Source organism: Suncus etruscus, chromosome 3 (genome assembly GCF_024139225.1).
Source record: "Suncus etruscus isolate mSunEtr1 chromosome 3, mSunEtr1.pri.cur, whole genome shotgun sequence".
Taxonomy (NCBI): domain Eukaryota; kingdom Metazoa; phylum Chordata; class Mammalia; order Eulipotyphla; family Soricidae; genus Suncus; species Suncus etruscus.
In genome coordinates this window covers 50640060-50646395 of record NC_064850.1, presented here as the reverse complement: position 1 = coordinate 50646395, position 6336 = coordinate 50640060, and the positions used below count along the sequence as shown (strand labels likewise).

General features: G+C 38.3%; 1 non-coding gene across 1 annotated transcript; it reads left to right on the top strand.

Annotated features, from left to right (window-relative positions):
- The first annotated feature begins 5353 nt into the window (after positions 1–5353).
- On the top strand, positions 5354–5485 carry LOC126005243 (small nucleolar RNA SNORA51). The gene has a single exon (XR_007494411.1). It is a non-coding gene; the product is annotated as a small nucleolar RNA SNORA51 (small nucleolar RNA).
- Positions 5486–6336: the final 851 nt, after the last annotated feature.

Genomic DNA, 6336 nt, shown 5'->3' with positions numbered 1-6336 from the left:
GGAATATCTAGGTCCGCCCAGTGGTTCCCGACTGTGAGAAACTGTAAGTGTTGCCTGTGTGTTTTTTTCCATTGTCCTGTCTCCTGAACCTCTTGGGAGTGGGCCGAAAAAGGCCCAGAAAAATAGCTCTTCCATAGGCTCATCCAAAAGCCAAAACGCCAAGGAACTGTGTTCGATCATGAGAACTGGCTATCCGCAGTATTCTGCAGAAAGAAAAGTCCCCTGTTTGTGACATCAGGCTGGGAATATCTACTCCCACCCAGTGGTTCCCGACTATGAGAAACTGTGTTGCCTGTGCATGTTTTTCCACTGTCCTGTCTCTTGAACCTCTTGAGAGTGGACCGAAAAGAGCCCAGAAAAATAGCTCTCCCAGAGGCTCCAGAAGAGCATGGCCACTCTGCTTCACTTTGTGGCCGCACACTCTTTCTAATCAATGAACCCCACCACAACATGCAGAAAAAAAAATCACACTACAAGAGTGACAATGGGGAAACCTCGCAGACAAACACCATGCACAGAGAATAAAGACGATAGCATGGATGACCTAAAAAATTCCAACCATCTGATTAACCTCTCGGATAAGGAGTTTAGAATAGAAATAAGGAAGATGCTTATAGAACTCAAAGAAAACATAGATCGATCTGAACAGAGCACAAAACCGGAATTCAGAAAACTCCAAACTAAAATAACAGATCTGAAAAACATGGTAGCTCAACTGACAACCTCAGTGGATGGCCTCGCCAGCAGGGTAACAGCAGCTGAGGACAGAATTGGCATGCTGGAAGATGAGATGCAGAAAAACTCAACGCAGCAGAAGAAATTGGAAAAGAACCTTAAGACGTTAAACGATCAGGCAATGGAAAAAGTACTCAAGGAATGTGAACAGATGAAAATAGAAGTCCTTGATAAACTCAACAGAATCATTGGAGTCCCAGAGGCCCAGGTAGGAGATCTCCAGGAAGAATCAACTGTCAAAGACATCATCAAAGAGATACTCCCAGAGTTAAAGACTACATGCAATCAAATCCTGCATGCCCGAAGAGTACCAACTAAAAGAGACCCAAAGGAAAACATCCCAAGACACATCCTCATTACGATGACAAATTCCACAGATAGAGATAAAATACTGAAAGCAGAAAGATTAAAAAAGGAAATTACATTAAAAGGAGCATCCCTAAGACTTACAGCAGACATGTCACAAGAAATTCTCAAGGCCAGAAGACAGTGGTGGGATATTGGGACAAGACTGAATGAAATGGATGCCTCACCAAGAATACTGCACCCAGCCCGACTCACATTCAGGTTTGAAGGAAAGATACATAGATTCATGATAAACAACAGCTCAGAACCTTCACAGATGAAAAACCAGCCTTAAAAGAAAAACTAACAGGTCTACTCTAAGACAAGAGAGACCAACAACACAGCCCTGTCAACACTTTATAGGTCAACCAGACTGAAACCAAACAAAAACATATTAGCCTGAAAAGAGTAATGGAAGAAAGAGGACTAGTAGATATATATAGGATGCTCCACCCCAAAAAACCTGGATACACATTCTTCTCCAATGTACATGGGTCATTCTCCAGGATAGACTACATGCTGACACATAAAACATACCTTCATAAAATCAAGAGGATAGAAATCTTGCAGGCTACCTTTGCTGACCACAAGGCTCTAAATTTAGATGTGAACTACAAAGGCACACAGAAGAAAAACTTTAACATTTGGAAATTAAACAGCCTGCTACTGAACAAACAGTGGGTCCGAGATGAAATCAAAGAGGAAATCAAAATTTGATTCGTTTTCTCTTATTTTATTATATAGTTTTATTCTTTCTTTCTTTCTTTCTTTCTTTCTTTCTTTCTTCTTTCTTTCTTTCTTTCTTTCTTTCTTTCTTTCTTTCTTTCTTTCTTTCTTTCTTTCTTTCTTTCTTTCTTTCTTTCTTTCTTTCTTTCTTTCTTTCTTTCTTTCTTTCTTCTTTCTTTCTTTCTTTCTTTCTTTCTTTCTTTCTTTCTTTCTTTCTTTTTTTTTTGTCTTTCTCTCTCTCTCTCTCTCTTTCTCTCTTTCTTTCTCTCTCTCTCTCTCTCTCTCTTTCTTTCTTTCTTTCTTTCTTTCTTTCTTTCTTTCTTTCTTTCTCTCTTTCTCTCTTTCTTTCTTTCTCTCTTTCTTTCTTTCTTTCTTTCTTTCTTTCTTTCTTTCTTTCTTCCTTCCTTCCTTCCTTCCTTCTTTCTCTCTCTTTCTTTCTTTCTTTCTTTCTTTCTTTCTTTCTTTCTTTCTTTCTTTCTTTCTTTCTTTCTTTCTTTCTTTCTTTCTTTCTTTCTTTCTTTCTTTCTTTCTTTCTTTCTTTCTTTCTTTCTTTCTTTCTTTCTCTCTCTCTTTCTTTCTCTCTTTCTTTCTTTCTCTCTTTCTTTCTCTCTTTCTCTCTCCTCCCTCCCTCCCTCCCTCCCTCCCTCCCTCCCTCCCTCCCTCCCTCCCTCCCTCCCTCCCTCCCTCCCTCCCTCCCTCCCTCCCTCCCTCCCTCCCTCCCTCCCTTCCTTCCTTCCTTCCTTCCTTCCTTCCTTCCTTCCTTCCTTCCTTCCTTCCTTCCTTCCTTCCTTCCTTCCTTCCTTCCTTCCTTCCTTCCTTCCTTCCTTCCTTCCTTCCTTCCTTCCTTCCTTCCTTCCTTCCTTCCTTCCCTCTTTCAGCCACACCTTGTGTTTCTCAGGGGTTTCTCCTAACTCTGTGCTCAGTAATCATTCCTGACAGGCTTGGGGGACACTGGAGATTGAACCCAGGTTGGTCTCAGATTGGCTGTGTGCAAGGCAACTGTGCTGTCATTTTGCTATCATTTTGGCCCTATGTGAATTTCTTTGAGCTATTTCTATAATTCTGGAGTTTGATGAGATTGAAATTCACCAAGAAAAAATAAACTACTTTTCCTGGCAGACAGTACATTTCTGGACCTTTATGTTTCTACCTTGTATTCTCTTTCTGGAGAAACTTGGACTGATAGTGAAAATTAAAATTCCCTTTCACCTACAAACAGCTCCATTCAATCTCACCCCAAGAGCTTGCTATTCATAGTAACTTATATTTGTTGGGTAGTAAATTTCATTTCATTTAACTTGGGTGCTCAAGGACCTGGGGTCTTCTCAGCTCAGCTGTGCAGAAAGAAGTTTCAGTCAGTGGTTCTGAAGAAATGGTGCTTCTCATGCCCAGTAGTGCTCTAAGACCCTCTTTTCAAATGCTCAGAGGAGTGGCAGTACTGGAAACAGAATTTAGGGCCCTTGCACACCAGACTTGTGCTCCAGCTGTTAGCTATCTTCTCAGTCTCTGAGCAATTACAAATTTTTTTGGTCACACCTGGTGGTACTCAGGGATTATTCCTGGCTCTGTGCTCAGAAATTGCTCCTGGCAGGCACAGGGGATCATATGGGATGCCGGGATTCAAACCATCGTGTGTTCTGGATTTACTGCATGCAAGACAAACGCCCTACCACTGTGTTATCACTCAGGCTTCTGAGCAATTGATTTTTAAATAAGCCCAAACTCTGCTTGATTAGAGAGATTTTTTCCCTTAAATCTTATGAAGCATAAATAGAAAAATATGGAACTCATTAATTCCTGAGATCACACAGGCCAAAATATAAGTACCCTTAAGCAAGTTTCCTTTACAGTTATAGGTAAAAGAATCCATCTAGTACATTTAAGCAGAAAATAGTAGTGCTCAGAGTTCACACTGCTTTAAAATAATAAATGAAGATAAATTTCCCTGGTGTCCTTTAATTACTGTCCTTAGATCTAGTAACTAGATATAAGAAAAAGCAAATATTTAAAACCAGAACGTGTTAGTGTAAATATTAATATATGTGTGGTTTTATTAAGTAGTATAGATATGTAACACCCAATTTGAATAGCATCCACAACATTCCTGCAGCAAATTATACATGATCAATTACTTCTCAAAAAGCACTTATTAATTTTTTTTTTGTTTTAGGGCCATACTTGTTAGTATTGCTCAGAAGCTTACTCCTGATGCTTGGGGCTGCTTCTGTTAATGCTCAGGGGCTTAAGCAGCATGAGAGCTCAAACCTGGGCCTTCCACATGTAAAACTTGTACACTTACCCATTATGCTTCCCTCCTGTTCCTGCTTTTGTGAAGTTTTGCTGAACTGTCACATATGTGGCTGACTCATGGTTGTAATTCATCCATGACCCACAAATAGAATGTTCTTTCAGTTTGCCTTCTTACCCCAGTAAAATGTATTGTCATCACATTTGTTATGTGACTTACAAACATTTTTTCATTCTTGCACAAATCATATTCATTAAACAAAACTATTTTTCAGTCTCAGTACTATAAACAACAAAGCCTCTGTTATTTATCAATAACATAGTTGGCTTCTAGCTAAATTTGCATCATTAATGTTTCCTCCAACTCTTTATAGCTTTGTTATTTTATAATTCTATTTATGGAATTTTTATTTTTTCAAAGGAATGATATTTATTCAGTGATATCCATAGAATAAGGAATCCCTTTGAAGTGGGATTCTGCAGTCTTCCTATCGTGCAGTATACATCATTAAACCCATTGTGTTTATTGTTGTGTAGGTGTTAAGGAGAGTTAACATGTACACATGCAAATTCTTTACTTACATTAAGTCTTTCTCCTAGTTAATAAAAAGCAACTTCATCCAGGACCATCATGAGCTTTGCTCTAGGCTTCCTTTTCTTTGTGGTAGGTGGGAGGGGGAGTGGGTAAGAAGAGTCAAATGCCTTTCTGGTCCAAATCAATGTCCGTCTCATTTCTAACCATAAACAATTAATAAAACAACAAATATTGCTGTTTTAATATTTAAAATGTAGTGTTTAATAGTTAGATAAAAGGACAAATGTTTATCTCTTGATGATTCTCTTGATATCAGAGCTCCCATGTGCCTGATTATAATAAGCAAAAACAGAACTTGGAAAAGATGCTTTTAGCATCCCATTTAAAATTCTCTTGTGTCCTTCCTCCCCACCCCACACCGGCCTGTACTCTAGACAGGCTTTCTACTTCCCTTATTCAGTCACATTTTGTTATGATAGTTCTCAGTGTAATTTTTTCTGTGACTGCACTAAACGATCCCTGTGGTGAGCTTCATGTTGGGAGCTGGACTCTCCAGTCCTCCTTTATTTTGTCTCTGAGAATCATTACACAAATGTTTTTTTTTCTCAAAACCCATAGATGAGGGAGACCATCCCAAGGACACTTGGGATATTGGTCATGGGAATGTTGCACTGGTGAAGGATTATATATATATATGATTATATATATACATATATCTATATATATATATAAATCAAAAGAAAAAAAAAGATAAGGCCTAGATAAGGCCTCCCAATTCTTACCACAGGCTGTATTCTTTACACTGACTGTATAGAAAAAGGAGGTACAAAACTGCACCCCTTATACACCTCAACACAAGCCCTTTGCCTGGTCTGTATTGTGAATTGGGGGACAAAAAATTTAATGAAAAAATAAAATTCTCTTGTTATACTGATGCAAAAAATATGCATTCCCCGAGAGCATTGATGCTTGTACAAATGCAGTAATTATTAAATATAAATAAAAAGTGAGATATTTTAGTGTTAATACCTTTATTTTTAATATAATTAATTGATTTGTAGGATTATCTAGTTTGATCTATTTAAATCTGTTCTGTGGACTTTGATGTCACACTCTTGGTAGTTGGAGGCTCCTACAATTTCTATGCTTGGGATCCTTTCCTGGAAGTTCTGGGAAGACAATGTAGTACTACGGATTGAATTGCTAGCAACTGCATGCCAGGCATATGCCTTAACCTTTGTAATAGCTTCAAATTTCTATGGAACATGTTCAAGTTTAAATGTGGAATGGCAGTTTTACATTGGCTCACAAAATCCACAACACTAGCAAGGAACTCTAAGTTTTATTGTGCCAGTTGCATGACACATACTGCTGTTTAAGTCACAGTCAGAGAAAGAGGAAATGGAGATCATATCTACCACCCTAAATCATACTACTTGGCATAAGAATATTTTTGAATTTCTACTTTTAATATTTTATAATATCTTTATTTAAGCACCTTGATTAAAGAAATGATTGTAGTTGGGTTTCAGTCATATAAAGAACACCCATCTTCATCAGTGCAACATTCCCATCACTAATGCCCCATCTCCCCTGCTCCCCAGCCAGTATTTGAGAAAGGCTTTCTACTTCTCTCAGTCATTGGCATTGTTATTATAGTTGTCAGTGTAGTTATTTTTTTAACTGCACACATCACTCTTTGTGGTGAGCTTCATATTCTTCCATGTTCTTCCAGCCCTCATCTTAAT